Source organism: Calypte anna, chromosome 6 (assembly GCF_003957555.1).
Source record: "Calypte anna isolate BGI_N300 chromosome 6, bCalAnn1_v1.p, whole genome shotgun sequence".
In the NCBI taxonomy this organism is placed as follows: Eukaryota; Metazoa; Chordata; class Aves; order Apodiformes; family Trochilidae; genus Calypte; species Calypte anna.
In genome coordinates this window covers 18356050-18379530 of record NC_044252.1, presented here as the reverse complement: position 1 = coordinate 18379530, position 23481 = coordinate 18356050, and positions in this window count along the sequence as shown.

Here is a 23481-nt window from a genome sequence, read left to right as displayed (position 1 = left end):
TGAAGCACCTGTGGAATAACTGGCAGTATCTCTCTTTAGCTCACTAGGGTCAGGAATTAAAAAACCAAAAGACTGTGTGGTCCAAGGACTTATTCCTTGGGTTTACTGTTCACCTGCTGTAGCTTTTGGGCCATTAGATTAGTTATTTTTACAGTGTGCTTCTTTCCCCAGTTAAACTAATAGCAAGTTTTGCTTAGAGCTGCTGGCACAAGGTGTAATTACAAACACAAAACAGTTTTAGAAAGTTTTAGAAAGTCACACTGTATCATGTGTGGTTAGCAAATTAGTTATCTCACAAATCAGAGTGCCCATCAAGTATTTCTGGATTGCCTGCAGTAATCATAGTTTTGTTCTTGCAGTAATACAAAATTTTGTCACTGGTGTTAGAATTATTAAACACTGGGGGGTAAAACACGTGTTTCCTCCTAGTTTATTATAGAAAATACTGAAAGTCTGAAAAATATGGCAGCAGGAATAGATAACTACTGATAATGGTAACGAGAGTCTAAATTTCTTTCAATGGTCTTTCAACCTTTTTCTCTCTCTCAATCTCTCTGTATTCTTCAGTAGCAGAATATATACACACATATAAAAAGGTACTGGCTATACATATACCTAAAGGTATTACTGTGTATCCGATACCCAAAGAAATTGGATAAATGTATATCCTAAATATATTTAAATATCTAGGCTATACATATATGCTTACAAATACACATGTACCTATATATTTATGTATCTACAATTGGTTTTTCAGCTCCAGAAAGTTCCTTTGAGCCCTTTCAGAGCTTCAGGCCAGTACCATGGTTAGTCTCTCATAGCTGAACAGCAGCTTCCCTGACCCAGTGAATTGTAAGGTGGGCCAGAGTCAGGAGGAGACACACCCTGGGAGCAAGGCTGGAACACAGAGCTGATCTCACTGGTGTGCTGGGAAGCTGGCAAGAAAGATGCTGGCTGTATTGCAGTGCTACCCAGCAATGCTTATGACAGCTTTAGAAAACTCTAGAAAAATACATAAAGTAGATCTCCATGGGACTATTGTATCTTAGTCTCTAATTTAGTACAAGACTGGCTGCAGGTGTCATTAATGCCAGTGTCACCCTCTCTTTCAAGCAAAGCAGAAGGTGAGGTCTGTGAGGCTTTGCTATACTGTGTGGGCAGTTGCACACAGACTTCCATTTATTCTGGTACACTTTCCATAACAAAACTCTTTTTTAAGACTGACAATATATACTCTGTAGTTAATGATTCATAATTGTTCTCAATTAACCTTGTCAGACTCAAACATTTGCCTATGCACTGCTGGGAATGGTGTGTGCCAGAGAATTGTCTAAGCAGAAGAGTAAATTTCTTCCTTCAAATCTAGTTATTTCTAGGAGTTCCTTGCCCAAGCAAAAGATATGATTAGCAAATTCTCTAGCACTGTCAAGGGAAAAAAAAAAATAAGAGCAAAAGGGGGCAGGACAGAGCTTCTTCAAACAACAAGAATACCTCTCCTCACTCCCCCAGGGATCTGTTAGGCATATCAGTATCTGAAAGAACTTTCTTTGGTTTTCTTTTTTTTCTGGAGGGGAATGGACAAAGAAACTGAAACCACTAAAACAATCTGTATACCAATAACTGAATGTAATCTTGATATGGGAATCAAGTTTTGTTAATATTGCAGTAGGGCTGTAAATCACATTTCAAACTGATATGATCAATAATGACATCATACAGTAAATTTATTACAGTAATTGGCACAACTCCCTTGGCTCTTTGAATTTGCAACCTTTTTAAGACATCAGCAGTTTGGCCAAAACCCTCCCCTATCATTCAGCAGCTGTTAATATTGGACTGTACAGCCTGTGGCCAGCTCTGCCCTGACTGTTGCACCAGAGTACATGTCTGAAAATTTTTTCATAGCTCTTGGGGTAAGTAAGACACTCTTCAGTTAATGGAGCTCTGCATGAGACCTATCAAACCACTCACTTTTCAACATTTAAGTTTTCAGGCATCTTGTGAAGCACTGCAGTTTTAGCACTAAAATGGTAAATCCAGACTGTTTGCTGCATTTGAAATACCCTCAGCATCTGAGGCACTTCAACCTGGTTTCATTGTTCACAGACACGTTCAGTGTATGTGGTGGTACACAACTCCTTTGTTACATCCTATCAGATACAGTATGTATCTTACTAAGAACATACTATACAAGTGCCTACTGATTTAGCACATACACATTTGGAGATTCTTAATTTTTCTGACATGGACTTTTTTTTTTTTTTAATGATATTACAGCTATTTTCACTTATTTTGAACTTTTAACTTACTTAGTCTTTTTCCCCCTCCATAGGAGACAGAAGATAATTTTGTCTCCTTCATAAAGTAACACTGCCCCATTCCAGATGGATGCTTGGTAGCAATTTTTAAAGAAATATACGGTAGTGATTAATAAGTCTCCCTCAGTAGGTAATTGCAATGTGTTCCTCCTATCCCTTAGAGCTTTTCCTGATGCCCAATGAACTACTTTTGTAATATAAGCATCCTGTTCACAGACAAAGAGTTACCTTTTGTTTATCTGAAGTGTCCTGCTAGAGTCTGAATTGTCTTTTTGTTGCTAGAGAAATTCAGCCTTGATTCATGCAATCTTTCACAGGACATTTTCTAGAAGTGATAGTTCTCAGTAACAGTCTGCTCTGAATTCCTCTATTTGATTCTTATATTATCTACCTCTATAGGACATAGACCACACTGAAAAACTTATAACATCAAAGCAGGAGAAATAATTGAGATGTCATCTGCCCAATATTGAAGCTTTTGCTGAAAAAGCCTTTGCCTTTCTTAACAGCAAAACATCATAGGTTCCTGTTCAACTTATTATGCAGTGTAAACCTCAATGCCCCTGCACAAGTACCATGTAAGAGCCAGTCCTTCCTTTCACTGTAGGTGTGCAGCCACTTACTCCTGCTTACAGGCTTAGTAAAGGGAAACAAAAGAGGTTGAGCAGAACAGATCATAAAATTAGATCTAGGCAAGATTTAAACTGCACATATACTGATTGCTTGTCAAAGCCATTCTGCAAGTTTACCCAACAGAATAAAAAAACTTGCTCTGTCTAAGCCCACTGAAAAGCTTTTTTCTGATCATACCAGAAATGACATCTGAGTGAACAGAAACTGAATTTTCACCCCAAAACATTTCTCAAGCTCTGATCATATTAAGTGGTAACACATCATTAAAAGTCATTTTACATTTGCAGCATAGCTATATTTTTTCCCTTAAAGTTTTTAAGGTACTGACTCTTTTGAAAAACGAATATTTGGTGAGTCAATCAAGACAAAAATTTTACAGTGGCTGCCTGGCACATTATAAAACTCTTGCTAGCTGCCATATAGCATTACTAAGCAACAAACAGCAGCTCAGCATTTTTTCAGATCCCTATCTCTACACTCTTTGTTCTTCTTTGCTACAGTACTAAGTCTTCAGTGATATGGATGTAATTGTTTGCATGGCTACAGCTTGACCTGACAGCACGCTTGGGTACAGACAAATACAGATTTATTTTTTTAATCCAGTTTTTATTTCACAACCCATGCTAGACATGGCAGTCCAAGTCACACTAGTACAACTGAAGAGGTGAAGTGAGCACTAAGAAAGAGAGAGATGCAGTAACACCAAAGGGAAGCAGTACTGCCAAACCCTGTGACACATCAAACCACAGCAGGGCACTGGCCTCAGTGACAGAGATGTCTCCACCATCTTACAGCCCTGTGACTGCCAAGCAGCAGTAATGGCAATACTTAGCAGGCTGGACTGTGAACTAGGAATGCAAATAAAGCTGAAACAACCTATGTTAGAGACATAATTCTCCCCAGTTTTAGAGATATTCAGTAATTCTACATAAAGGAGAAGTAGTGACATTTAGGCATTTATTTTTAAACCAAAGATCATTCCAGAGATAAAGTCCTCATTTTATTTTCAGCCTCATGGCTTTACTTACATAATTGAATGTTTGTAGCCTGTAGCTTTGGGATGGGAACCAGCTGTCAAGAGGGGGAACATCTGGAAGGTCTGCAGCAACCCAAGGCACCCTGTGTTGCTGAGCCTCAGTGCTGGCATTTGCTGTCCCCAGGCCGGCAGAGCTCAGCAGTATCTGCAGTCAGCTGGTGTGACAGCCTTGCAGGAGTCAAACCATCTTCTTAATCTCAATGACCTTTACAGTCCAAGTACAGACCATAGCTTATAGATCTCATACCACACTCAAAGTCTCAAAGTCAATGGAAAAGTATAAGTGATAACAAATAAAACTCCTGACATTAGACTAACTAAAAAAAAATCTACCTTTGTCTTGGGCACTGCCAATATGTCATCCTTGTCTGTTTTAAGATCAGCTTGGCCTCATAATTCCTTCACAATCAATAATTGTTATTGATAATATTTGTTGTCATTTTCTAGTATCCTGACTGAATTAAATTTCACTGTAGTGCGCTTGGCGTAGAGTCCCTATGTCTTTACATTTAGGGAAACCTTTACAATATTGTCCTACTTCTTTACACTGACACATTCCTAGCATTGTCATTTCTTACACCTTCAGTTTTTAATCATTAATTCATTATTAGCTGCTATTGTACATATGACATTGATCAATGGCATAAATTTGGTCTCTTTAGGTTGTTTGGGTGGGGGGTGGGGTGGTCAAACACAGAAGAAGTAGTTATAAATCAGTCAGGACAAGAATATCCTAAGTTAGTTTTCAGCAACACCATTTGATTGAAAAATTCACTAGGAGGAAATAGGCTTAAGAAAAAAACCCACAACAACAAAAAAAACCAAAAAGAAAACAATCAAACTTACTAGTTACTGGTAAATAAACATTTATCTGCCATTGTTTCCTTAACATCAACCTCTTTTAGGCTTCAAATATCATAAACCAGTCATAGTTTATATTTTGGCAATACTCAGTCCTAATGAGAATTTAAAAATCCTAGTTCAAGATAAAAAAAGCAGCCCCCCCCTACTCTACACTATAGCACAGGGCAAAAAAGGATTCAAGATACAAGCCAGGAAAACCTTTCACAGCGCTCTGAGAAGGTCCAGGCTGTTTCTTCTTATCCTAAATTCTCAGAACAATGTAGAAAAGGAAGTGAAAAGGGAGTGTAGCAAAAAGCCCAAGGAAGAGAAGAGCAAGTGTAGGAAAAGGGAAATGCAAAGATTCTATACATTACAATGTATTAGATGCAGTCTCTAGAGTGTTCCTTTTAGTATAGGTCTGCTTAGATAGTTTGGACACATTGGTTTCCAGTAGCCACAGTTTAATTTTAAAGGATCTATAATATGGGGTTCTTGAAGTGCACTTCTACAGACTGAAAAAACAGGCGTATATACACAGAAATATATTTCTCTTTCAAAAATGCATGTTGTTGATATGGTTGCAGAAACAGACAAAAATATCATGCAATTATTGATACTAATCCTTCAGGAAGAGAACTGCAAAGTCGGAAGACTTCCTGACTACAAGAGGATTCTACCTGTGAAATAAAATATGATTGCATGTGCTCTGTCAATGTGTAGGAGACATAGAATCATAGAATTGGCTGGGTTGGAAGGGACCTCAGAGATCATCGAGTCCAACCCTTGAACCATCGTTGCGGTTGCTAGACTATGGCACTGAGTGCCACATCCAGTCTCTTTTTAATGGGTTTCTAGATTTTTTTGAATGAAACATGTATCATTTTCTTCTCTAGAATAAATGAAGCAACTGGGATGAAGCAAGAACATGCAAAGAAGCTCACAGATTTGTTTAGAAGTGACCCAGATCTCCTGGGAACCAGAGGACCTGCTGCATACTGAGCTTCTCGGAAGCGAGCACGCACTCAGCACTGATGGCAGGAACTTTTCCTAACTTTCAGCATTTGGCACAATCAAACTCCAGACAGGTTTTGCCAGCCAGCATTTTTTAAAGATACATCCTGGAAAGAAAGCTATTCTATATTTCTTCTCTAACAGTACATTGCATGACAGAAAAATAGAATCATAGAATCATCAAGGGTGGAAAGGACCTTCAAGACCATCAAGTCCCAGCCATCAGTCCTACACCAACATAACCACCAATATCATACTTCCCATTAAGTCTGATGAAAAAGAGCCTGCAAGAACATAAATGTGCTTTGAATTACTAAAAGTCATACTGTCCTAATTTTTCAATTAAAATCCAGTTTAATGAAAAATTTACCAGTTGAGAAAAAATAATCACTTGCTAATTAGGGAGAAAAAAATTTCACCTTCTGTATGCTTTGAAAAAAGTTTTCTTGAGCTTTAAGTATGCATTTCTATACTTGTTGCACTTCTTATTCTTCAAAATAGGGTGCTCAGTTAGCTTTCTCTGGAACTCCAGATTGCTCCTCATGAAAATCACACAGCTTTTTAAGCTCACCATCTACTTGTTCTCTGCTATGATTAAACTCATTGAGGAATCAAGGTGGAATGGGATTTTTTTCTTAAAAAGAAAATGCAGGAGATATTACATCTGTGCTGCTTGTATGGCACTGTTCTCATCAGCATGGGATCTAGTGGGACAGAAAATTGGAAAATAGCTGATCTCTGAACTAGACCCTCAATAGATGTTTGTTACCAGGAGGTGTTATTAAATTTTAGGGAATGCCCTGTTCTGTATGTGCTGTGCCTACCATGGCTGTCTGTCTGTCAGCTACAAGGGTTATTACTGAGGTCACTGCCATTTGCAGAAAACCATTTTCCCTTGATTGTTGGAGTGTCTATATATGTTTATTTCAAGGAGAGTCATCTAGGATGAAAGTAAACAGCATTTTCTGTTTAATGTAGTGAAAACAGAGCAATTACAAGAATGAAAATGTCATAAATCAAAGTGTTTAGAAACAAAATCAGCAGCTGGGGAAATATGCTTATGCACACACACAAATATTCAATTCCAAGTTCAGAAAAGTTGTGCTTTAGCAAGCGAGGAAAATGCTGAGCTATACTGATCAGCAGGTGATGATATTGAATGGAAAGGAGAGTTTTGTGCAAATTTGAGATACCAAAAATATTAAGACAAAGGTGCTGAGACACCTGCACAGACACCTTTGCAAGAAAAATTTTCATGAAGATACATCTTAGAGCACAGAGTGCAAGTACATAAAGGAGAAGCATTTTAAAGAGATTCTTTTTCTAGGTCTAGAAAGTTAAAATAATCTGTATTTCTTTCTATGTTACAGGCACACATCAGGACAAACACTGACAAGTGAGCACCCCAAACAAATCTGACCAAGTACAACAGAGCAGAGGGACACTGCATGGTGCAATTATGTCGCATTGACCAGCACAAGGATTCTTTTGTGTCATGTTTTTCAATCAGCTGCAGAGAAAATGTTAACTGAAAATGCTGTCCAAGCCTGTCAGATGTCATCCAGAGGAGAAAAGACCTAGCAAGTGAAAGTCACTGATGCCTGTAGCCTTTTGTTTCATCAAACAACTGAATTCTTCAGAGATAGGTATCAGGGAGACAGGCACAGTCCTACTGTGCCAGAAACTGGCTGAAAATTCAGTAAAAACTACAGAACCCCTCAGGAAATGGTTTTAGCTTTGCACTGATAACTGTTATTAACTCCTCAGGCTGGGCAGCATCCCACAAAACAACATTTACTGCCTTGCTGCCTTATACATTTGATACACTCTTCCTAGAGGCAGCATCTGCTTTGCTCCATGGATATGGCATACACACATTTTTATTGAGGTTTTATGATATATATATATATACACACACACATATATATATGCATTTGTGTGTGTGAATAGATACACACACACATAACTGGGTTGGAAATACCATTAATTTACAACTCAAAGCCCAAGTATGTCTCATCATTTCCATCTTTAAGTGCAGCCTTTAAATACATTTTCTATAGAGAGAAGAAAACATACCTTACATGGATCAATGCAAATTTATCATGTTTCTTCAGTCAAAAGTATTATAGAGTGTTTTAAAGCACATCGGTTATCAAATATTTCAATTATTATTGTGATTTCTACAATATAAAGGAGTCAGGAAATCCCCTAAACTCTCACCAGAGCCTAAATATTTCTTGGTACTTGTCTAGACATTTTTATGCACACATCCCTAATTTTGTCCTATACATTTTCTCCTGAATTTATCTAAGGTGATAGTCTGACACAAAGACTCCTAGGAGGAAGAGGAGAGTAATGCCAAGAGATGGGAATGTTTTCACACGCCAAACATGTCCAAAGGTTAACCTAATCAGTGCTTCCCCAGCAGCAAGACACTTCAGCTCACCTGGACACACCACATTTACATTCAGTTCTGTATGACAAAAGAATAATTTTATAGAAAGTATCCACATTACATACAACACCAGTACTGATTCTTCAGTATCCACTGACTTGCCTTGTAAATTCAGATAATAGAGAATAAGTCACGGTATGCACCTACTAGAACTGAGCAGCTATCTTTATAAGTAGGCCAGAAAGCATTAAAGCATAATGTTTAGAATAAATAGTTTTACATATTTTTATTTTTTCTCGTTAGCCTTGCGAAGCAGCAACAGTTCCCCAAAGCATTTCCACAACCAGTGTGCAAGACTAGAATTCTGTGAAAGCATTGAGGACGCTGAAAGTCAATTATATTCATCATGTCTCACCCAACATGTTAGATCCATTTACTCAGTTTATGTTGTATGTTGAATATCAAGTATTTTGGAAGGTGCTCTAGCGAGGAAAAGTGCAAACATTAATATTGGTGGAAAATATTTCACCTGACCAAAGGGAATAATGGAGCTCAGCATTTCCTTTTTTATCGTAACATTACCCAACATCAGTTTGATTCTACAGGTATTTCAGTTCATACTGGCTCAGATCTTCCCACTGTTCCAGCCAGAAATTAAATCCCATTTAGAAACATTTTGCAGTTATTCCCATCACTTAAAACCAAAACAAACCACCAAACAAGCCACAAAAGACAACTTTTTTTTTTCCATTTTCAGTGCTGCATTATAATAGAAAGTGATGCAATACAGGAGTGTGCCCTACTTACAGGTCAAAGTTGGAGAACCTCAATTCATCAGTAACAGTGCCAAGTATTAAAAAGACATTAACTAACATTAATTATCTACTGATGAAAGGCTTTCAAAAAATCTGAATTTTATAATAGGATAGCTTGATAGAGAATTTATTCTGTTGATGTAGTCTAATCCATTTGTATCCATAGGATTAATTTATTACCTTGAAAAAAAATTAGAGAAACATTTCAGAAGGTGACATTAAATAGAACACCCTGCCTTCTAGGTAACAGTTACCATAGATGTATATTTCATAAAAACTGATTTTGTAATTTTTAAGAATTTTGGATGAGATTAAACTTAGTAAAATTATGCCATATTTTTAAATATCCTTTGGAAAACACCACATACACACTTGAAAATAAACACAGTAATACTAATTTATTACTTTTAAATTAAATAAAGGAATACTTGAGGAATAAAACAATATACCTGGACACATTCCTGTGTGACCTGCTGTAGGTGACCCTATTTTTGCAGGGGAGGTTGGACTAATGATCTTTCAAGGTCCTTTCCAACCCTAATTTTCTGTGATTCTACGATATTTCAGCCAATAATACCTTTTCCAAACTCTCCATTAGTCAACTTCTGTCTTTGACAGAGAATTATTATTCTCAATATTTATCCTATTTAACCAAAAATATCAAAATAGGTGTATAATTATGTCATCAACCAAGATATTTCCCTCAGTAACTTCTTAAAATATATATGGACACTGTGATTTTAGTCTAGTAACCCTTACTCATAGTAACTTTACCAGTCTTTATGAATTACACTATTAATACCATCTATTAGAGGAATGTTTGTTTTTTTTACCAAACAGATTAACAGGAGCATTGGAAATGTGTGTGTCCAAGCATTTGTATAATATTTATATTTATAAAACACCGTGCTGTGTACTTTGTAATGCATCACAATGTCATTTATCAAGAATTTCCAGTGAGCTAAAGAGGTAAAAAAAAACATTATAAGTTCCTTGGTTGAGCTAAGTCAGTTTTAGAGCATGATATGCAACATATCATGCTTGCAGTTTTTGTTGACCAGTGGCACAATTTATCAGTACCTCAAAATTAATACTTTAAAAGGGTTGCACCAGTGTCTCAAATACAATCATACTTCACGTGCCATTTTTATTCCTTCAGTGGTCATTCAGATGGGCGTTTTCAAAAGTTAGTGTCAAAGAAGCCATGAAACATGCAGAAAAGCAAGGGAGCTCTTGCTTTTGTTAAGAGTACGTTATTTATGTTGATGGATAAGAAGTCATTCCTTATGGATTAAAGCATGTCTTTTCCTAAGAGATACTTTAATGATCATGGAATCATAGAATGATAGATGCTGGAAGGGGCCTCTCAGGATCTGAGCACAAACCCCCTGCCAAAGAAGGATCACCTCAGCCAGGTCACACAGAAATGCATCCTGATGAGTCTTGAAATTCCCTAGAGAAGGAAACCCCACAACCCCTTTGGGCAGCCTGTTCCAGGGCCCTGTCATCCTTGAAGTAGAAAAGTCTTTCCACGTGTTCCAGTTTGTCTCCATTGCCCCTTGTCCTCAGACAGGCAAACCACTGAAAAGAGACTGGCCCCTTCTCCTTGATACCCACCCTTCAGATATTTAACATTAATAATATCACCTCTCAGTCTTCTCTTCCGCAGACTAAACAGCCCCAGGTCTCTCAGCTTTTCCTTACAAGACAGATGTTCCAGTCCTTCAATGATATATTATTCAACTGCTCTAGCTCTAGTACCAACAGTATATCCAACATGATACGTGTTTAACACAGTAATTACACTTTCCACTTCATAAACCACCATGTCCTCATCTTGAGATCTGGGCCATCTGGAGGGCCAGCTGACACCACAGTCAACTGGGATCCAGCAGGCAGCTGAGCTCCAATTGCATGGCTTGCTCCCATTGTATTGAACAAGCAAATAACAAATTTTGTCAAGCTATTCATAGTGCCTCTCACTGAAAACAAATTTTGACAATTAAAATACATCTATGAATGCTCATTCATTTGAAACAAGAAATGAATTATTCATATTTTGAACAATCCTTATTCTGGACACCCTTTATCCCTTCTCATCTCAAATGTTTAGAAGCAGCCTCAACTCCCAGGTGAAGGAAGACTTTGCATGTTGTTATTCTTTTGGTATTGCTGATAGAAAATAAGATTTTCAAAAGAACCTGCATAACCTGCAAATAGAAGCCACTTCTGAAAATTGAATAATACAGCACACAGACTGGATTATAAATTTTGGATTATTATACTCTCGGGAAATATGACAGATCTGGGAAATAATTATGTGTCAAAAAAGTTGCACCCGGCACCTTGACCACCTCTCCTGTGTTCCCATTTCATATCAACTAACAATTTAAAATATCCTACTGGGAATTTTTGAATCCTGCTGTGGGATACTTTGACATTTCTATATTTTTTAAGAACTACATGAAAAATTATCATTATGTACATCCCAATAGGGTAAAGCAATTAGTAACTGCATATGCAAAATCAGATTTAGGATGTCATCTGATGCCTCTGTGGAACCCACATGCTTTGCAACATCAGCTATTATTATGCATGCTATGGTAAAGTAACTAGATTTTCTGCATACGCTTCAGCTGATAATATAGCTTTCTTTTTTGACTCCCTATTGAAGCTCTGCATAGGATTAAGACAATTTCCAATATGAATAGCTTTTAACTGACATATTCTGTGATGTGTGAAGAAAACTAGGTGTTTTAGCCCTAGTTTAACCCTAATTCACAATTTTTTATTTTAGTTTTCTTTTTTGAAAATTATATGACTGTATCTAGCCAGCAGCTGGACAAGCAAAAGCCAGAACATCTCTTATGACTGTCAAACAATGAAAATTTATACTTGATCTAAAGGACGCTGCAACATAGGAAAGATCCTAAAGGGTAGTTTTAAAATTATTTGGTTTTTTGCTATTTGATGAAGAGTTCTATAGAAGTATAAGAGGGGTAGGAAAAAATGCAACATAATGTAGTTACCAGATATCTCTGTTGCAGATCAGTACTCAGTGATTTAAGTAATGAAAAACTCTTGACTATGAGCTGGATGTTTAGAAAACATTCAATGTGATGAAAAATAAGGGGAAGAAGGGGGCAAATAGAGACCTCCATCTTCTAATATTGTCACTCACTAACATTTCCTACAACATTTATTTCACCAGCTCAGGGCTTAGTTCCCCAATAAATAGCTTTTGTGCTCCTAAACTTTCTTCAGCATCGCATTTAAGATAAGCAAGATTACTGAGTTATTATAAATAGATAATACGTCAGTCTTGGGCAGAAAACAATCATTGTATTAAATATTTGCTCAATATTTAAATAAAAAATAAGCAAGATAAGGCAAATGCCAAAGAAACATGAAATACCATTGAAGTTCTTAAAAAATTCCTTAGAAGTTATTGGTGCCTGACCTCCTTCAGTGACAACAAATTGATTATTGACCCTGGATGTTCTGGGTGCAGAAATTTAAGTAGATTTGGTGATTCCTTTTCAGTGAGAACTGTAGTAGAAAAAGGTCACCAAGGAGATTTAGGAAGAAAAGTTGGAGAAATGCTCTGACAAAATCATGAAGCCATTAGATCTTTTCATGGGTTACCTTTTACATTGCAAATAGAGTCTAATGGAGAGTACCACATGAAAAAAAAAAAATCTCACATTACAGCCAGATCCACAGATTCTGTTAATTAGGACAGTTATTGCTTTACATTAATAGTTGCTTTTCAGAGAAATAACTGCTTGGATAATAGATGAAAACAGCTTTAAATTACACTGAGGGGGTTTTCATAGAGCTGTGATTTGCTGTGGTAATTAAATTCTACAAGAAAAACCCACTAAGTTTTACAACAACTAGATGGCACCATCCAAATACACAGTTATGGTCATACTCATTTATCTGCTCATTAGACCAAATTTTCTATTTGTTTAAGCAATTACTTATATTTGGAATAATTATTGCCAATTTTCATGAGAAGAATTTAAAACAGGATTTTTTTTTAAAAAAAATAATTTGCTAAAACAAAGGAGAAAACAATTTTCCTCTAATTTCAACTATTCACATAGACATTTCAGCCTGATAGAACTCAATGGCAAAATTCCCAGGTTACTTGGGCAGAGCCAGGGTTTGGCTCACGATTCCAGCCTTCATTAGTAGGATTATGTAAGTTTACCCAGCTTTGGCTTTTTAGTCCCCCTCCACACTACACAAACACAGACAAATAATTATAATGTTCCAAGCAAGAGAACCATTGACATTGTCCAGAACACAGTGGAGTCTGATCACGTTCCCTCTCTAGAACAAGTAGGAACGGATTCCAGGTACTTTAAGAAGTCTGTAGCATTTTAGAAACTACCTCTTTGTGAAAAAGGAGACAACAAAGAATGAACCACCAGAGAGTCGATTTTCAAAAGCTTTTCAATGGGATAGAATACAGAAAAGCTGACATGATGAAATTAGATCATTCTAGAGGTATTTTTGAAGAAGAAATGCATTGTCTCTTATTTTCATAGCTTGCTTCCATTTTATATACATATGCACTTATATATAGTTATGGGCCCCTTCTAACCCAAACAATTCTCTGGTTCTGTGAATATTGCCTGGTAAGACAGCAGACATAAAGGACAGACTTTGGTGCCTATACGTAGGACTTGGGAGAGCATCCAACATTAAGGAGCACCTCTAGGAGACCGACTGACCAGGTTGTTAAGTGTCTGCAGGGAAATTTCATTCTTTATTAAATTTCAACTTATGTGCTCCAATTCGAAAAAACCACAACACATAGCAGGCAACTAGTCTCATGTATTGCGATTAGAGATACACTGCCCACTGCAAAAGTTAAATTCCATTTCTGGGAGAAAAAAGAGGCAGAAATATCAATATAAACCCTAGAAAGGTAAATAATGATCTCTGTTGTCCGGGTCCTGTTGCTTGATAAACCCCATTGCTTCCATAAGGCTGCTGCAGAAATGCACAAACCAGGTCCCTGAACAAGAAAGAAATGATGAGGCTTTATGGATAGCCCTGTCTTTCAGGCACAGGGATGAAACCCTTGCAGAGTCCCAAGGAAGTGTCCATCTTGTACAGCTTTGTGGGAAAAATAGGGATAAACTGCACCTAGTTCACTGATAAAAGGCAACTAGGAAAAATATAAGGGATTATAATGGTGCTGCTGTATTTATAAGATAAATTTGCTACACAATTACTGATGAATTTTGAGCAGACAGTACTTGCTCACTTTACTTTTTCCCTGATCATTGCCAGTGGCAAGTTTCCCAGAAACATGGAGCTGCTCTTTCTAAACGGGAGACCAGTAGTAGTGCTGTCCCCAGGTACCTGAAAGCCCCTTGACTGAGGGAGACACATCTTGACAGAGGTAGAAGTTCAGTTCCTCCTTCTGATTGACAGGATTCTGTCCCACATCCTCTCTGTTCTTCACATGCCCTGGCCAAAGTCATGTTAAGTATCCTGGCAAAATCTACTTCCAGTGTCAATGCTTTGCCTTTATGTTTGTGTACCTTGCCCAAACATACACAGTATTGCCTAATGAGAGATTTTTCTTTTTTTTTTTTTTTTTCTGTATGCAAGCCAAGGCCTGTAGAAGAAAAAATAAAATCAAATTATTGTAGCAGAGAGTAAAAGCCCTGTGTCCTATCTCAAGAGTACATCCTTGCCAGCAGGCAGAAAAGCAGTTCTTCTCTTGTTTCACCTCATCAGCTATTTAATTCTGTTATACAAAAGAGGACAGCTCCAACAGGAGTTTGGAACATGCTCCTGGTGGTGGAAAGACATTATTTCAAGTCTCCCACTTGCCAGGTGGATACCTTCACTACTGGATTATTGTTTTATATATATATATATATATGTTATATACATATAAAGCAACCCATTGCTCCAGCCCTGCAAACATAGATCTTGGTTCTTTTCTTGCAAATGCACCAATATAAACTGTTTGACTTGTCATGAAAACTGTTTTTTACACCAGCTCAAAACCAGAACACAAAAATAGATGGATTTAAATCTGTTTTGAGACACTGTCTTTTTACTGCTTTTTCTTCACTCCATAACAGATATAGGGGTGGTGAGGGGGGAGGAAAATAAAGTCATTTATTCCCACAGCCCCACTCACAGCACGCAAACAGATTTCTCTGATGAAACAAAACCCATTTGGTCCACTGAGGTCTCACAGGAGAGCTGCAAGCCAAGGACTTGAGTTCACTGAATACAAATTTATGGGAAAGAGCAGGCACAGGCCTGTGAGCTAAGATGTTTTATCCACACGAGGCTCCACAAAAGCTCAAAGAAACAGCTGCCCTCAAGCAGACAAGTCAGGCCACAGTGCTTTGGTTCTCGGGTCCTTTTACAAACCACATGCTTTCAAATGAGAACACAGTGAACATTTTAGAGCAACAGTGCTGAACATATCCATAAACCAAATGCTTCAAGATATTATGCAGACTGCAAATTTTGTTGCATTTTGATTTACTAATCAGCTTCCTAAATAGAGAACTTCATATATTATGATTGCTATCTTGATTGGAATTCAGCTTTGCCAACCTCCTCTATTTCAGTAAATCCACACATTTATCTCCTATAAATGGAGTTTTTCATGTTGTCACTATCGCTGAGTCAGAATTTTACCTTTAAAACATGTTAAAAAAAATAAAATCCTATGTTGTCCTAGAACAGTAAAAGCTTTTGTTTGATTGTGTTTAAAATGGAACGCAGTCATATTTATACTGGCAACTCCTGTGATACATTCACAGTTTACTTCAGAAGAGCGAGAAGAGTGAATTTTTACTTCATGCTTGCTTTTGCTCACAGCCCAGTTCTGATGTCTTTAGACTCAGCTCTGGTCAGGAAGAAGAGAGTGTTAACCTAGAAATGCTTATTTTCACCTTCTTTTCTTCTTGAAGAGCAATAGCTTAGAAGGAGCAGGAGAGAGTGAGAAGCATTCAAAATAAAATGGAAATAAAATGAGAGCTCCTACTAGCTCCAGGCATCAAAACACCCAGACACAGTCTGCACTGAAGAGTTTCACAGCTCTGCTAAATGTGTTCTTGTTGATTTATCACAATGCTCCCTGCTGTTCAGAAGGATAGTTTTCCTCTCCCTAAGAAAAGTTTCCATCACATCAGAGTGAGCACTATCTAAGCAAAGCATACCAAGAAACATACACTGAATCTGCTGGAGCATCACCAGGGGACAAGTTGAGAGAACTGTACCAGCCATGACAGGTAAGAAGCTATTTTCTACATGGGAGATAGCATATTAAATTTGCATTTGTGCAAAGCATTAATAATGCATATAGATTCTTTTCCCCCATCAATCACCTAAGTGACAAATAAAGTAAATAAATAAAAACAGAAATTAAACACTACCACTGCCATCACATCTCATAGATCCTCAAATTGCCTCTGGGCTCACAAAGGTAAATCCCTGAACCCACTGAGCAGAATTGCACACCAAGACCCAGTTGCAGGAAGAGCAGGAAGGTGTCCAGCTGATGTGCATCACCATAAGGCTGTGCAGAGTAAAAAGGTGGATGTTACACAGTGACTGCAATGTTAGCAAAGCACAAGCCCTGCTCTGCAGTCTGCAGAAACGTGGAGGATAGAGAGGATGATTTTTGAAGGGGTCTTGGCACTCCAGGTTTTGCATAGAACTCTTTAGAAACAAAAATGCCATGATTTAATTTTTGTTGGGAAAAAACTAAATTAACACAATGGGGTCTGGAGCTTGAAGGTAGACTGAGAGTGAATAACTTCTACCTAGAAATTAACAAAAATGCCACATACAGAGTAAAGTAGACAGCTTTTACTCATAAAAAGCCAAGGAATTTTTCATGCTAATAAAGAAGAAATTTCAGGAAGTTTTCCCCCCCAGTTCTTGCTTTGTAGGACACACTTACAAATACAACTAAAGACATTGAAAATATGGATTATTACTCAAGAAATAATTATATACACAGATGCAATTTCCCCATGTCACCAATTCAAAGCCACTCCATACATGCTTCATTTCCCACACCAGAGCCTATGAAGCCATGACCTCTCACTGACCTGTGAGAGCCTCTCACAGCTCTCCTCTGCATGTCACAAACCTTGCTTTATTTCATGAAAAATAGTTGCTAAGTTTCACTGCAAATGGAGCTTCTTTCCCACATATTCTTATTGAAGTCACAGGGAAAGACTGTGGTAGGAAAGGACAAACCTATGTAAAAAGGGAAGAACAGATCTACTACCTATTTGTTGCCTTTGGGCTATATTTTTATCTATAGTTACCCTTTTGGAATATCTTACAAAAACCTATGAAGATGAGAAGGAAAAAAAACAAGCAGGCTGGAAAGCCAAAGCAAATAGATACACCACTCATCTGCTCCAAAGTAGGGTCAAGCACCTCAGTGATAACAAACAGAATGATGACAAAGGAAGAAAGAACAGAAAAATAATGGGAGAAGTCAAATATTTTTATGAAAATGAGAGCTTTCTCTCCTCTCTTAATACTGAGGAACACATCTGGCTTTCCTCCCACAGCATCCATTCACAGCAATTTGAAATAGCATTCATGACACTGAACAAATTACTCACAAAGGCAAAAAATGTCAAGTTTTTGTTGCAAGAGAGCTGTTTAAAACCCTCTTGGCAATCTGCTGTCCTTATATGATCACTAAAGTTGGAGAAAAATCACAGAATCATTTTGCTACATGATAGTTAAATTACAGATGCTTCTTTAATTTTTACACACCTGAATTCTCACAGGAATTAAGTTGTCACTGAACTGATTTCTGGGGACTTTTTTGTTTGGGTTTTGGTTGTACCATTAAGATTTAAATATTTTTCCTTCCAAAATTGGTGAAAGATTTCATTATCTCTCTGGTAATGGGACATTTCTTCAAAGGCATGGCAAATCAAGTGTGAAAATACCTTTCTAGATCACACTAACAAAACATTGAACAAAGCCAGCCAAGAAAGGCAAACAGAACACTAATTGTTGAAGTGTAACTCACGTGAACAAAATGATGAACTGGTGCTTATTACCACTTGTCTACACTTGGAATTTCACCAGAACAGTTATCACAGAATGACTGCTTTGGTTTAAACTAAAATAACTATTTAAAAATAATTACTGAAAGTGTTTCTTTGGTATATTTCCAAATACAAGCAAAATGTAAGCCCTTGGAACCAATTTGGTGTGAAACAATAGATACAATTTTTATTCCTTTTAAATTCAATAAACGTATTTACACCTCTCCCATTACAAGATCACCATTTGTTGGGAAACTGGAAGAAAACAGGCATGTGAGCAATCCTAACTATTTAGCTTTAGCTAAGAGTAAGCTAAGGGCCTTGAGACCTAGTTTCAAGGCTACTGAAAGATGAGCTATGGGAAAAGATAAGGGAGCTGGCAACAGAAAAAGTAGAATAGCAGAGTAATGAGGTAAGCCAGCAGAAGTTCTGTGAGAGCAGGATTTGTGGCCAAGATATAGCCACCTGCAAGATATCGTTATATAAACAAGGGCTCTATATAAAGCGAGTGTGAATTGTTAATGGACGACTTCACTTTAACCATATTGGTGACTGCGTGTTCTCCTTAAGCCTCTGCGGATTTTTTTCCACAACCATTCTATCATAGTCTTTATTCATTCAATAACACAACAAGTATGGGACTTCCCATGAAGGCTTACTAATATGCACATGCCAAAAATGCAAAATGGTAACTTTAACAAGAGAAAAAAGGCTGAAGGAAGCTTTGTAAGAGCTCAAAATACTTGATTTTGTAATTGAGCTACTGAAAGACAACATGCATATGGTACATCTACTCTTCCATCAGATAAGATACAACTAAAATAGTCAGTTAAAACTGTTATAAATATTTATAGAAAAAAAATTACTCCATTGACATAGGTGCTTTTTCCACATGGGGCACTGAAGCAACAACTGGTGAAACAAAACAAAAGTTCTTGGCTTTCCTAGAGTTTTCTGATCATTTATCACCGTTAAAACGGTAAAGACATTTTTGTGTCTTTATAAAAAAAAGATAAAATGCATCCAGAATGATGCTTTAGTTTATGTCAGATGGGTATGAAAATAATATTACTGGTATAACAGTCCTTTTCAAGAGCAATAGCTTCACATTGGCCCCCAGCAGTAGTGTTAACTACTGATACAGATTTGTAGCTATATTTTTTCCCATTAGATTCAAGTATTCTTTGAAAATGACCTATTAAACAACAGAAGTTGCATAAATGCAGTCACCCCTGAAAAGACTTACCAATGATTCAGCTGGCAAAAAATACTGCCATGTAATTATTTCACTAAATAATCCCAAGAAAAGAGACACACCAGTTGGAAATCCCTTTGGGTGCATTCTACAGTCTGAAAAAGTGCCCACTTTGTACAGAGAAAATTAGTACTGCTAAAACAAGATGCCTTGTAAGACACTAAGATGAGAAATTCTGCCTTATAAATCTACCCTAAAGATGGGATATAGTCAATGGTATGTACTTTGCCCAGTACAGGCTCAAAGCCAATGAGGTAGGAACAATGTATCTTCTGTACTGTAACCTCTGTATCATAAAAATTTATGGTATAATCTCCAGACAGAAAGCCAGGGATGGACCAAGAAGCAGTGGTTCCACAGAGAAGTAATCTGACCCTTCAAAAGACAGGGGAAGAGTTAAAAGTAGAAAATAATTGGGTTTTAGCAGTCTGGTCTGACCTTTATCATTTTGAGGTCAGGTTGAAGCAGCCAACAAAAAGCAGGTTGAAGCAGCCCTTGAGGAATTTCACCTGCATAAGGAGGCTTCAGTTCTGTCACAACCTGTTTGAAGTTCTTATGTCTGTTTCCAGGGAGGTGTCCACACCATCTGGGATTCTGTGACTGCTGGCAAAAAGCTATGAAAAGACTAAGGCAAAAATTCATCAACAAATCTCATAATATCAGTACATGATTAAATGTTTCAAAATTACTCAAGCACATATTTAGGCTTATTCAATAGATTTATGGAACTGACAGAGTTACTCTTTTGTCTTCGCTGCGGTCCTGCTCTACTTTTAATATAAATACCTGCTTTTTGGTTCCAGCCTCATGGTAATGGGCAGGAAGGTTTTCAGACTTCAAGGCCAGGCCGAATTTGTCTGGGGCATGGGTGAAGGCCAGATGGTTGTTTTCCTTGACTATTGTTTCTTCCCTTTGCAGTTCCCCCTTTACAGAAGAGAATTAACAACAAAAACCCCCCAAAACAAAAACACAGCATATGGTATTCATTGTGTAATCAGCTATCCTCCTCTCTCCGTTTCCCCACAAAGCACTGAATTACAAAAGAATCTAGATTGGTGCTGCTGGAACAGACCAATGCTGTCACTCAGCAAATGATGCCCTGAATAATGGGGGTATTGTTTAAAAGAGAATACAACACAGGCAAAGCATATGTAGCTGCATAAGCATCTCTGGTTTTGGGTGCCTGTTTGCTCACACCTGAAGCTTCTCTTTTTCATAGCAGATTTCTGATTTTCTCCAGGTTGAACAGACGTATTTTAGAGGTGCAGCCTGGAAAAGTTGCAAATTGCTATGCACTATATTTGAGGTAGAGCCACAGAAACAAAACTTCCAGTACGAAAAGTACAAATAAACTGCAGTTATATCAGGCCAAAGTCCACAAATACAGCACAGTAATCCACCAGGAGATTTTTTGTAGTTTCAGTTAAAACTTTTGTACACCACTGCACAAATTCAAACCAAAAATGCATTCTCAGAAAAAATGCTATTAGAAATTTAGAAAACTCTAAAGAAAAAAATTTCTCTGATGAAGCATACCTATGAAAAGTACTTTTAAAAAAATTCATAACTAAGGGACAAGGTAAGTGATTTTGGAAGACTTCAGGTTATTCTGTTTGAAGGGAGAGGGCATGATTGAGAAAGTATGAGAAAGATACAGTATGAGAAAGATACATATTCTGACATGTTCTTTCCCTCTCAGTTCTCCTTAATTAGATTGTCTCTGCAATTCTCTTTAAGGTATCCTTCTGTTCAAGTGAAACTACGTTTTCTGCTGCCTCTTTACTACTGTCTTAATTTGTACTTTAAACATGGCTAAGCATTAACCACATGTGGGACTATGCTGGGCTTGGCATCACAGAACACGAGAAAATTAAGTGAACCCAGTGCAAGCATATGGGAAAAACAGAATGTGAAGAAAAAAATGTAGAGTAACAAAAGCAGAAAAAAACCCAAAAAAACCCTAGAATTTGCCACAGGCTGGGTATAGCTAGGAAGGTACTATGGAATTACAGAAAGTAATTGCAACTGGGTGGAAATAGAAAGACAGGGAAACACAAAGTGAAGTCAAGGTGAGATTCTTAGTAATTCTTCAGCTGATAAATGTATGGGCTCTAAAAGTGCAAATAAGGGAGTATAAACCCTGTTTGCAAACATAAGCTCTATTTTGGTTGATCTAAATTAATCATGCCTGATTCCATACCCATGGGAACCTGCCTCTGCTCAACTGCCTCCAAAACAATCTGCCAGCAAGTCATTTTCATGGCATCCTGATAGCTTGATAAGCCTGGTTTTCAAAGATGCCTAGTTTCAGCCATTTAAAACCCATTCTAGCAATAATTTTTGCAAGAGTTCTCACCGGTTCTTCCCTCATGAAGACTGTTTTCTTATCTAAAATGAACTGCCTGCCTCTCACTGTTACAGCTGTAGAGCTGTTATAAATAGGTTACAGAATATAGTACTGAGAAAAAGAATATTTTGCCCCTAAATTCTGAAACCCAGAACATCATGTTACTGTCTTTGCTGATGGTAAAAAAAAATTAAACCCATGCATGCTAGAGATAGAAAATGGAAACAGTGATTATAATGTTTTCAGTGCCAATATTAAAGCTTGAATGAAAATGGTACAAAATTTTTTCCTGCAGTCAACTTGCTATTCTACAGCTCTCTGTGAAGGGGCTGGAATAATGCAACTTGTTTCACATCTGTGAGCAAGACCTGTTTGTCTGCATTAGCCTTTCCTCAGATATACTGCTGTTATCAGACAAGTCAGGAAAAAGTAATCTGAGGACAAGACTTGCTCTATGTATCTACTACACAAATTATTCTGGGTTTTGCTTCCTCTTTCAGTGGGATACTGACCACATGAAGTTACTATACATATCTACCTTTGCAAAGGAGGGAAGTTTCGTAACTTTATCAGGGTTAATTGCTGTTCACATACATTTACAAGACTGCATAAAGGGCAAAGACCAGGTTCTTCTCACCCAGAAAACATAAAACCTGGAATGAAAATCCAGTGAGCAAAATAGAAAATACTCATGTAACAAGCTACTTTTCAAAGCAAAGAAATAATTTGAAAGATAAAAGATTTGCAAAAGTTAATTCTACAGTTTGCCCCCTTGCTTTTAATAGACTTGACTCTCTCAGGGTTAACTTATTAAGATGCACAAACTCCTCTGAAGCCTTCAGAGTTTTTTTTTTGGTTCGTTGGGGTTTTTGTGTGTGTTTTTGTTGTTGTTGGTTTTGTTGTTTTTTTTTTGCCATAGTATCAGGTTGTTCTCTTTGATTGGTTTGCTTTTGTTGCTGCTGGTTTTAATATATGCATTTATGTATCTTTAAAGTGTCAAAGATACAGGTCCATGGTTAAATCCTTTAAGACTATAAGAAGTCAATTTCTTCACAATCCAAAATTAAAAGGCATAAATGGTGTTGCAGACACCTCGGCTGTATCTGACTTAATGGAAAAAGTCACTCAGTAATAGCCTGATGTATTGGAGTTTGTGATTACCAATTAATTCCACTGCGAGTGACAGTAGAAAAGGTGCATTTGAACCAGAAAAGGAAGAACAATTCTCCAGTGAGCTGCATGCAATAGTGCATATCTAGACCAGACATCCAGGCATAACAGTGAGTGATATTTGCTGATACTACAGTCCTGTCTCCTTAGAGAAAATCCCAACAAAGCAGAAAATAAATTTTTGATTTAGGCAACACAAGTTAACCTCAACTGCTAATTAATCCCTCAAGATGCTTCCTTCTTCTGCTCCATGGTTCTGTTACATTTCCTTATATAACAGACATTAACTACTTTGGATTTTAAGCTCTGTCACTGCCCCATCCGCCCTGTGGCAGTGATTATTGCAACTGGTATCTGAGAAAGAGCAAAGGAAGGTTATTTTTCCATCAGTGTTCATCAACCACTGGTTTACTGACTTGGAGACTCTTCAGAATTCCATTCCTTATTGCTCAGATAAGTAGCTCTAGTTCTCAGACCCAGAACTTCACTTCTTAGACAAGCTAGAGCACAGTCTCAGATCAGGGACAGGACACAACATTTTTACTCAGTGATAGCTACAGTGAGGCCCTACTATGTTTGTGTACAAA